This window comes from Panthera uncia (genome assembly GCF_023721935.1).
Source record: "Panthera uncia isolate 11264 chromosome A1 unlocalized genomic scaffold, Puncia_PCG_1.0 HiC_scaffold_16, whole genome shotgun sequence".
Taxonomy (NCBI): Eukaryota; Metazoa; Chordata; class Mammalia; order Carnivora; family Felidae; genus Panthera; species Panthera uncia.
The window spans coordinates 34974454-34986591 of NW_026057576.1; the positions used below are offsets into that span (position 1 = coordinate 34974454).

General features: G+C 35.9%; 1 protein-coding gene across 5 annotated transcripts in view; it reads left to right on the forward strand.

The window, feature by feature from the left end:
- The window catches only part of TDRD3 (tudor domain containing 3), a 160721-nt gene that overhangs the window by 8512 nt on the left and 140071 nt on the right, over nucleotides 1-12138 (forward strand). The window lies entirely within an intron of this gene.

A 12138-nucleotide genomic window follows, 5' to 3' on the forward strand; every position in this document is an offset into this window, starting at 1 on the left:
AGGGAGACACAGAATCCGAAGCAGGCTCCAGGCTCCGAGCTGTCAGCACAGAGCCTGACGCGGGCGGCTCAAACCCACAAACCAGGAGATCATGACCTGAGCCAAAGACGCTCAACCGAGTAAGCCACTCAGGCACCTGGGAATTTCAGCATTTTAAAGGAGACTTAGCTTTTTAGGAGCTGCAGGGCAGGGCGGGGGAGCATTGGAATATGAAATCAGTGACTTTTCTGAAAAGAGAAAATGGATATGTCTTTAAGAGTTCTGTGATAAGGTTATTTGCTTAGGTCAGTATTGGATTACTGGATTGGATTATTAGAGACTCAGAGCAGTTTTTAAAAACATTTTTTAAAACTTCAGATATTTGAACGTTTCTTTTTTTAATTCCCCCCCCCCCAAATCCCCTTAAAACTCCTCTAAATATAAAATGCTCATAAAATTCAGCTGCAACTTTTCAGAAGACAGTCAGTCTATAATGGATATTAAGTGAAGAAAGATATTAAGAAAAAAATTTTTTTATTCTATTAAATTCCTAGGCAGGACCTTGAGAAGTTTGAAAATTAATAAATTTTTAAAAATACAGAATATGAAACATTAAGCATAAATATTGATGGGGAAAAAACTTAAATAAATTAAGCCAACAGTTTATAATGGATTTAAGAATAATTCAGTTTAAGTTTTGTTTTGGAAGAGAAATAGGGATGTATTTAAGCTTAAGTGTCTGGAAAGTTGGTAGATGATCATGATAAAGTTAGTGAAATAATTTTTCCTTTTGCCATTAATATATTCTAATATTGTTAGATCAAAAGAAATAAGTAAATATTTGGTTTTTCCAAATAGTTAAAATAGTTTGACTGATGTCTTATTTCGTAAGCTCCTGTAGGACGAGGATGAAGTCATATCTCTGAGGTGTTCTGGCATTTAGCGGGGTGCAAGGTCCACAGTAGGCATGTACATGCTTGTGGAATGAATGTTCCACAAATTCCATTGTAATTTAGTCTCAGTATGTTTCATCATACTGTTTTTGTGTTCTCCAGGAATATGAAACTTTTTCAAGCCTTGCGTAGAGGAGAAAATTGTTACTTGTGAAATGAATGTTGTGAAATTTTAAAAACTAGTTTTATGAAAAAATGTAATTTTTACAGTAATGTAGGAAATAACCTGTTATACAAGCTTTCCCTATTTTTTAAAAATGTTTATTGTTTTAGGGGCGCCTGGGTGGCTCAGTCAATTGAACGTCTGACTTCAGCTCATGTCAGGATCTCACAGTCCACGGGTTTGAGCCCCGCGTCGGGCTGTCAGTTCAGAGCCTGGACTCTGCTTCGGATTCTGTGTCTCCCTCTCACTGTGTTCCTCCCCCACTCACGCTCTCTCTCTATCAAAAAATGAATAAACCTTAAAAAAAATTTTTAAAAATGTTTATTCTTTTATTTTGAGAGAGAGAGAGAGCACATGTGTGTGTGTGCAAGCACAGGAGCAGCAGAGGGGCAGAGAGAGGGAGAGAGAGAGAATCCCAAGCAGGCTCTGCGCTGTCAGCTCAGAGCCCCCAAGCAGGGCTCAATCCCCCAAGCAGGGCTCAATCCCACAGACCAAGAGATCATGACCTGAGCCGAAATCAAGAGTCTGATGCTTAACCGACTGAGCCACTAGCACCCCAAAGCTTTCTCTATTTATTGATATTTGCTTCTAACTGAATACAAACATACACACTTACAGATATGTTGGTAACATTTCTTGCATGGGACAACCAACTGTTTTGGGAGGGGTTTGAAATGTTCTTTCTCAAACCAATGTTAATAGAAACTATTTTCAGAAGTTTGTTTTTAGTATAAATTTGTCCTAGGTCCTAATTATTTCTTTACACTTTTGATATTTTATGGGATACTACAAATTTTTACTTTTCCTTTTGATGTTTCATAATTGCTTGTTATGTCGGGGTCCCTGGTTAGAAAGGCATTAGGAGAGGAGGTTATCATTCATTCTGTGGCCTTTGATGAGGCAAAGAAGTGGACACTGGGACACTTCCCAGTTTATTAAGCTGGCATAAGGTTCCAGCCCACTGGGTTTTACGTGAGGACCCTGCCAAGCACAGGTTGCTCTTTTGTTAACTTTCAATTATGAACAACAAAAAAGGTCATCTATATGTTACTAGTTAGGGGAAGGCCTTCTTCTCAGTGGCCTTCCTCAGTTTACCAAACTCAGAATGGCACATACCATTGACCCTTTTTGCTTGTGCTGAGAGCCTAGGTTGGTATGCAGAGGCTTCTGTTCCTGGGAGTTTGCCATGATCTTTTGTCCAGGCTGCTTGCTGAATCTCTCAGTGTGTTTCACTCTACATTGTAACAGTGAGATTTCTCCAGGATTGTGTTAATTTGACTTCTTTCCTTAGTTATGCTTCTTGGTACAGGTTAGTACCCAGGCTCTGTCAGATTCCTCTTTGGACAGTCTGAAGTTCTACAAGATCAGGATGTTGTTTTTCCTTATTTTGGTTGCTGCTGATAAATTTTTTGACCACTTTTTCTGGTTGTGGTTATGTGCTTTGTTTTTACTTTTTTTTTCTTTATTTAGTTAATTACACATTTGTCAGAAGTCTTTATAAGCATATGTTAATTAGGTGATTCATTTCATTAAAAAATGAAACTATTTCATATACATATATTAAAAATATGATTGCTGCAACAATACCATGAAATTGTGTCTGTGTTTTACATCGTTACTGGTGCAAAATAACGATCCCAAATAATATTAACTTTGTCGGTAGACATATCTAGCTATTCTTTGTTATACAGAGACACCTGCCATTTTACTCAATAAATTTTCTACCAGTTATAAGGAAAAGATCTCTTTTGTAGGGATAATTCCCAATTGAAAGATGTCTTCATATAATTAGATGTAGCTTCTTAACAATGAGAGGTTAACATTCAGATTTTGTTTTGACATCATGAAAAAGTTAGTCCAGTGTAGTGGTGTAAATGTTAATGGGTACAGAGTAATAATATTTAAATGATACATGACAGAAATCATAGCATGCTTTCTAGAGTCGGATTGTCTTGAAAGGGCAATAAGGCCTTGAACTTTTTTCCAATTTATACTTATGTGAATAAGCATTTATGTTGATATTATTTTAATTAAAATGTAAAACTGGCCTGAGGTATACCCTTCTTAATATTTACAAAACTGCTTTCTATTAGTTAGGTTGAAAGTTAGCCTGATATACAGAGACCCCACATTACAAAGGTCTAAAGAACATAGCCTTTTTTTTTTTTTTTTCCTCATCACAGAAAAACCCACAGTGTTGGGGAATCTGCTTTGTGCTGTCATTTATGGACCCAAGTTCTTTCCATCTAACTTTAGTTGTCCCCTAACTCCTGCTACTCGAAGTGTGGTCCTAAGACCAGCATCATTAGCATTACCTGATACCTTGTTAGCAATGTAGAGTCTCAGTCTCTACCACAGACCTACTGAATCAGCATCTGTATTTTAACAGGGTTCTCCTAGTGACTTTTTTGTACATTTGAGTTTGAGAAGCACTAGTTAGGTAGGGTACGTATTGTCATTGTTTTCATGCACATAGGGTAGCTGCGACATCAGGGTTTTAGTTAGCAGAAGGGAAAGGACAGCTGAGAGCCATAGAATGAGTTCCCTGATGGGAAAGGTGGCACACATCACTTCCTTGGTTTCCAAGAACTTAATCTCACCTACCTAAAAGGGATTCTGGGAAATGTGGCCTAGCTCAGTGATTCTCAAGCTGTCTTCCAATTTTTAAAATTTCCAGTTTTTCACACATCACTACCTTTGTGAAGTATAACATCTTGCAGCAATGTCAGATTGCTTTTAGAGTTTCTAAATTGCTTGCCTCAGTTTCTGTACTTATTCCATCATGAAGCAGTAACAAAGAGTTTGAAGATTGGTACTGATCAGTGGACCACACTTGAAGTAGTTCCCTTCTACCTGGACACATTTTGAATTTTTCACTTACTGATACTGTTCAAATTATGGTAAAGTTGTATGAATTTGGTATGAATGAATGAAGTGAAGCACTTTTTATTTTGTACTTTTGATTTGATTTAATTACTTGCTAATATTCTACTTTATTTTTTTTTTATTTTTAGTGATGATCTAATGTGTGGAAAGGACTTTGCGGTTTGCAAAGCCCTCTTTCTCTAATTATATATCATTCTATAATAATAAGTAGGTTGTATGTATGTATTATATTTGCTTATAAAAGGCGATTGCAAGCCTTCTTGGTTTAGTCATGTGGCTGATACCTAGTATGACACATTAAAGAGTGATCATGTTTGTTATGAGAAAGTACCTTTCCACTGCATTTTGTTAACTTTCTTATACTTTTGGTTATGAAGTAATACTAGTTTATAGTTGGTGTTATGAGACTTATCTGTGTGGCTGTTATATTGGCTGACATTGCTTGACATGGTTTGAATTATTCCTGCCTAAACATGTTTTCATGAAAAATAAAATTGAATTGGACTGTTGGTGGTCTTTTAAAATGTTTTACTTTATCACAATAACTTTCATGTGTAAATTGAATTGTTTATCGTTACTGGTAATGCTATCCTGCCTTAAGCAAAAGTGTATTTAAAAGATGTATGATTATAGATTTCTATGTATCTAAGACATGTATTTTCAAAGTGGAAAAATAGGCTGTTTGACTGAATGTTTTGTTATATTCAGCTTGCTTTTTGCTGTTATGGCTTGCCTGGTATTGCCCTGCAGCACCATTTTTTTTTTTTCTTTTTTGCCTAAGTACCCGCTATGAGTGAACTAAGAAATCAGCAGGATGTCAGCATTGTGAAAGAGGAATAGGCTTGCAAGCTTGAATTGATTTGTGTTTGAAACTGAGATTAGTAAACTACATGATTTAAATTTTTTTTAACTTTTATTTATTTTTGAGAGAGACAGAGACAGAGTGCGAGTTGGGGAGAACAGAGAGAGAGGGAGACACAGAATCCGAAGCAGGCTCCAGGCTCTGAGCTGTCAGCACAGGGCCTGGTGCAGGACTCAAACACATGAACTGTGAGATCCTGACCTGAGCCGAAGTCGGCTGCTTAGCCCACTGAGCCACCCAGGTGCCCCCATAAATTACATGATTTTACATAGTTAATTCATATTAGAATTAGTAGTTAATTAGAATTATATCACAAAACTGGGTTGTCATGAGTGATTACTTTGAAAAGAGAGTGGTTGTGAAAACAAAACTCTGTATTCTTGATTTTCAGTTAAATTTATACCTACTTTTTTTTTTTTTTATTAATTTTAATTGTTAATTGAAGTATAGTTGACACACAAATATACCTGATATGGCTTGTGTTAAAAGCATGGGCTCTGAAGTCCAACTCTCTAGAACCAGGGTCAGTCCTGGTTCTGCCACTGATTAAATAACCTTGAGTACATTAATTCAACTGCTTGCTCCCTCAGTTTATTCATCTCTTAAATGGTGCCAATTGTAGCACCTAATCCATAGTATACTTATGAGGATTAATGAGTTAATACACACAAAGTGTTTCAGAACACTGCTTGTCGTATGCCGAGTGCCCAATAAATACTTGCACTGTTTCTATTGCGTGTTAAGCCTGGACTCTCATAATTTACTGTAGCCAGTAAATAAATTCATGTAATTTGCACATGTATGGATTTCTGAAATTGTGTTACTTTTGAAAAAAATGTGTTCTTTATTTTAGAATATATAGTCTCTTAAAGGGTTACCTTGATAAAGACAAAATCCTTATATCTTATGGGTTTCAGTGTGGGTTTTGAATCTCATTATAAAGTATGTTTTAGCATTTGGTAGTCTTATAAATGTTGGTGCCTCAAATTAAAGATAAATAATACAGGTTGAATATTTCATATATTATTTTACTTGTACAGGAAGAATAGACATTTGAGAGAGAAAAACGGCAATATGCAATCTATTATTTTTGGATATGAATTTAGTTAAGTCTCAGAAGCTGAAGGCAGGTAATTTAACATTCTTGTTGAAATGTTTCATTGTTATTAAGTATTTACCTTTTAGTGTTATAAATAAGGATTTTATTTAAGGAGCAATGGGATATCCTCCTTAAAAATTAAATGTTTGGAGCCAATTATGTAATATGTAAATTTATGGAACAATATACCTTTAAAAAAATTTTTTTTATGTTTTTATTTTATTTTTGAGACAGAGAGCATGAGCAGGGGAGGAGCAGAGAGAGAGGGAGACACAGAATCCGAAGCAGGCTCCAGGCTCTGAGCTGTCAGCACAGAGTCTGACGCAGGGCTTGAACTCACAGACTGTGATATCATGACCTGAGCGGAAGTCGGATGCTTAACCGACTGAGCCACCCAGGCACCCCGGAACAATATACTTTTTTAAAGATTAAATACATTTTTAAAGTACATTTTAAATACATTTTGAGTCTGGCTTAAAAAGCTTTTTTTGGGGGCGCCTGGGTGGCTCAGTTGGTTAAGTGTCCGACTTCAGCTCAGGTCACGATCTCGAGGTCCGTGAGTTCGAGCCCCGTGTCGGGCTCTGGGCTGACGGCTCAGAGCCTGGAGCCTGCTTCCAACTCTGTGTCTCCCTCTCTCTCTGCCCCTCCCCCGTTCATGCTCTGTCTCTCTCTGTCTCAAAAATAAATAAACGTTAGTTAAAAAAAAAAAGTTTTTTTAACGTTTATTTTCGAGAGACGGAGACAGAGCGTGAGTGGGGGAGGGGCAGAGAGAGAGAGAGGGAGACACAGAATCTGAAGCAGGATCCAGGCTCAGGGCTGTCTGCCCAGAGCCCGACGCGGGGTTCGAACTCAGGAACTGTGAGATCATGACCTGGGCTAAGTAGGACACTTAACTAACTGAGTCACCCAGGTGCCCTGAGTATGGTTTTTAAAGAAAAAGGATTATATAGCTCTATCCTAAGTACAGAGTTGGCAGACTGTGGCCCAATTAGACCTTGTGCTTACTTTTGTAAATAAAGTTGTACTCATACACAGTTAGACCAGGCTTTTGTGCTGTGGACAGAGATGAGTAGTTGTGATAGAGATCCTATGGCCTGCAAAAATACCTACAATTTTTACTATCTAGCCCTTTACAGAATAAGTTTACTTAGCTTTACCCTAAGTAATTAGTGAGGTAGATTTATTAGTCCATTATTAGTTAGAAGAAGTTGGAATAAGTAGTACATGCTACTTATCCAGTATTTATCAAAAATAACTTTCTAAAACAACCACAATCCTTGTTTATATCCTTATTTGTAATGACTGGTATGAATGGAGCTGCCTCACAGATTAGTAAATCCTAACTATTTGATAGGAATGTGGCGGTACTTGTAGTGGGGCTTTCTATCAAATACAGAATTGTTGGGTGTTTTTGAAATGGTCTACTGATTTTAATAGAACTTTTCCATTATGTCCTAGAGCAGATAGAAATCCTTCATTGGTTTCAATTGAGAATTTCTGTCACACCTGGACAACTTTTGGATTTTATAGAAAACCTAGACTACAGATAGTTTTTATCAAATCAGTATACTGCTTAAGGAGAGGAAACAGTGGATGTGAAGTTGAAAAACTTGTTAAAACATATCAATCCTGTGTAAAATATAGAAGTCAGTCATTAACACATTGGGTAACCAATCATACTTAAATTAACCTAATTTATTTGTAAGAAGCTGTTTTAGATTAGAAATGGAATTCATGACAAAAAAATTCATGCCTTGATAGGACAAAGATTGAAGATAAAGTTTTTAACAGTGTTCAGGGGATTAGGCACAAAGGGTCTAATAAGATCCAGTTTTTCAATATCCATTCTTATACTCATTCATATTTTTCCTTTTTTGGAATGTGTCCTCAAACTTGTAGAGTTGCCAGTCCCACCATGTGGAGATTCATATTCACTGGGATCTATACACAGTTTCCGTTTTTGACATTATTCTGATCATAGAAATTACATTGCTGTTTCATCAGAACTTTTACACTTCATCTAGCCACGTTGGTATCCTGGGGTATAACTAGCACAGTGATAACAAGCAAATGTGCCATTTAACAAATGTAACCAATAATAGGCAAATGCCATTACTGAGAAAACCAGGCCCTGAATTTTAGCTAAATTAAATAGACTACTGCAATCTTGATGGCTCATCCACACACTTGAAAAATATCATAGTTTGGAAGAGTACATTAGTTTTTCAGTAAAAATCATGATTATTTTTACATATCATATTGTAAGATATGCAAATTGAATTGCTTTCTTTTCTCAAATGGCCAAGTTTTGTATGAATGACTTAATGGATTCCCTGTACCACCTTGGTGCAGAGATCCATTGAGAGTTTTAAATCAGGACCATGAAAAAATCAGATTTGCTGAGTTTACAAAGATCACTCTGGCTTTTATTGCAAAGATGGGTTGAGGGATTAATATTCTGGCAGGGACAATTTAAAGAAAAACAATCTTTAGAGATAAACTTCATCAATGAATTTTTTCTTAAGGGAAGTTGAAGAAATGGAGAATTCTGGTTCTCTCTCAGTGCCCCTGACTTGTTTCTTTCCTCCCCAGCAATTTAAAAGTAAAATCAGCTAATACAACTTATTCTATTGGTGTTAGTGCTGACAGCTTTTTGATGTTTTTTGCTTAAGAGTACTTAAATTTGTTGGATGCCTCAAAACTAAGGTATTCATTGGTTTTAAACACTATATAAAAATATAATACATATTTTTGTAAATAATGTATACTTATATGAGATATGTGTGTTTATATTTATGTAAAAATGCTTTAGAAGATAGGTATTTTGAAGTGTAAAGATTTTTTTATTATTTAAAAAATTTTTTTAAATGTTTATGTATTTTTGAGAAAGAGAGAGATAAGAGAACACGAGTAGGAGAGGGGCAGAGAAAGAGGGAGACACAGAATCTGAAGCAGGCTCCAGGCTCTGAGCTGTCAGCACAGAGCCTGATGTGGGGCTCGAACTCACGAACCATGAGATCATGATCTAAGCCAAAGTCGGACGCTGAACTGACTGAGCCACCCAGGCACCCCTGAGGGGTAAGGATTTTTAAAGGAAGATCAGGAAGACCTCATAATGTATTTCTTAGATCTAGATTTCTGAAGAAGAGCAGGAATGTTATTTTTTTTTTTTTTTAACTAATGATGTTTTAGGAGCATATTAATGAAAAAGCAGTCAGATGGGAATACTTGCTCTCACTTTTCTCATGACTGAGCTGATACAGTCAACTATGGATTCCCTTCTTATTTTAGTGCTGTTTCCAAGCCAGTAGGTGAAGCTATATTTAAAACATTCATTTAATAAGTAAATATTCATTAAGCAAGACATTTTTCTTCAAGATCTGCATTTCCTTTTTAAGAGACTATTTTATGTATTCCTTTTCTGGTATTTTTCTTTGTTTTGAAAGTTGCTTTAATGCTGAGCGCATGTATGACTGTGTTCATATGTAGAATTCTATCAACTACCCCTACCATTGCTTCTCCTTCCTGCTGTAGTCTGACATGTGCTTCTTCCACATTACTGAGATGCTTTTGTTGAAGTTACCAGTGACCTCCCAATGAGGTACATTTCAGGCCTTTCCTAACTGACCTCTTTGCTGCATTGGAGAGTATTGGTCAACCCACTCCTTGAAATTCACTGTTGTCTCCCTTAACACTGCAGAATTCTTGTTCTCTTTCTCCTTCTTGATTCTTCATTTGCTGTCTTTTTATGGTATTCTTATCCCACCCTTCCTTGCCTTTTCTTACTCTCCCTGTTGGTACTACCAAAGTTCGGTTTTTATTCTACATTCTCATTCTTCTTACTTTAACTGATGAATCTCATTTGATTTCATATTTAGACTAGTTTCTACATGCTGATGATTCCTAAATCTGCCTAAACCTGTATTTTAAAATGTGACACATTTTGAAATACACAATTTGTATTACCTTGCTGTACAATTTGAACTAAGTATCATAAAGGCACCTCAGACTTCAGTGTTTCTAACTGTGCTTCTCTTTCTCAGAAGAATGTTTCCAAATTCTCTTTCTATTCTGGCTTAGTCGGTGGTGCACTCATCTCACCAGTTACCTAAGAGTCTGTTTTACCATATTCTCTTATATTTAAATGATGAATCAGTCCTGCCTGTTTTACCTTTTGAGTATTTTTCCACTTTAGGCCTTCATTCTTGGGAGCACGTTAGTAGCTTCCTGATTGGTCTTCTTCCTCTCTCAAATCCATCTTTTTCAGGGCTGTTAGAATAAGTTATTTAAAATAGCTGTTTAACCTTTAGATTTTCTTCACCTGCAGGATGAAGTCTGTTTTCTTTACAAAGATTTGTGCAGCCTCTTGTTTCTCTCTGGCTTCCTTTCTTGCTCCTTCCTTTCCATAGTTTCCATTCTAACAACATCAACTTGCTCGTTGGTCTCTTATGTACATGGTATACGGGTTCCAATTATTGTGTCATGTCTCGTCTTGCTGTTTCTGTCTTTAATGCTCCATTTAAGTTAGTTGATTCTTTCCTTTCATTTGATTTATTTTTTAAATGTTTATTTTGAGAGGGAGAGAGAGAGGCAGACAGAGAGAGGGAAGAGAGAGAATCCCAAGCAGGCTTTGCACTATCAGCACAGAGCCCCAGGTGGGACTCAGTCCCATGAACGCGTGAGATCATGACCTGATCAAGAGTTGATGCTCAACCAACTGAGCTACCCAGGCGTACCTTGCCTTTCATTTTAAAACATAACCGTCATCTTTTATGGGAAGTCTCTAACAGGAATAAGGTGTCATTTCTCTGAGTTCCTATAATATTGTATCTCTAGCTAATTGTGCTATCTCTACAACTCAGCTAAGCTTCACTGAAACTGAATTTATTTCAGGTCAATGTCCATGTTCTTTTTATCTTTGAATTCCCAGGACTACAGACTCAAATGTTTACTGAATAAAGAAAGTGATGGGACTTTTCTTTTTTAATTGTAGCATACTTAACATACATTAAAATGTGTAGGCCGTGTTTAGTGGTGATTAAGTTTTGATAGTTGTGTGCACAGAATGTAATCGCCATTCCAAACAAAATACAAAATGCCACTGTCACGCAAGAAAGTGTTCTCCTGTTTTGTCTCTTCCACTGGGGCCTGTTCCCTCCTGGTCATCTTTTTCTGACATTTGTCACCATGAACTAATTTTCCTGTAATTAGACATCATAAAAATGTAATTATTTTTGTCTGACTTCTTAGAAGCCTAACATGTTTTTGAGTTTCATTCATGCCCTTGCCTGTGTCAGTTAGTTTATTCTTAATATTATATAGAATTTCATGTTTACATATGCCATAATTTGTGTAATTACTTTCCTGTTGGTAGCCATTTTGGGTTGTTTTTCGTGTCTGGTTATTAGGAATAAGACTATGAACATCTTGTACAAGTATTTTTGTGGGCATATGTTTTCATTTCTTTTGGATAAATATCTAAGAGTAGAATTGGTGGATCCTAGGGCAGCTTTATGTTTATCTTTATAAGAAATAGGCACTTTATTTTCACAATGCAGGTGACATTTTCCATTCCAGCCAACAATGTGTGAGACATTTGGTTTCTCTACTCCCTCACCAAAATTCAGTGTTTTTAGTCCTTTTAATTTTAGCCATTCATACTTACATGACATGGCATCTCATTGTGGTTTTAATGTGCTTTTTCTTGATGACTAAAGATAGTAAAATATTGAACCCTTTTTCATGTGCTTATCATTTTATGAAGTACCTATTTGACTCTTTTGCCCATTTAAAAAAATTGGATGTTTGACTTTTAAATATTGATTTGTAGGAATTGTTTATATGTTATAGATAAAAGTCTTTTGACAGTTACATATGCTCTGAATGTCTTTTTCCATCTTTTATTGGTTTATTTCATTAATAGTATCTTTTGATACTAAGAGTGTTTGATTTTGGTAAAGATCAATTTTTTCATTTTTTTTTTTCTTTCATGATTAGTGCATTTCATGTTCTCTTTAAAAATTGTTCCCCTACTTCAAGTTTGTGAAAATATTCTTTTATGATCGCTTTCAGAAGCTTTAGGCTTATATTTAGATATATGAACTAATTAATTTTGATGTATGGCGTGGGAAAAAGGCTGTTTTATTTATTTATTTTTTTGTACAAATATTCAGTTGTTTCAGTAACATGTGTTGAA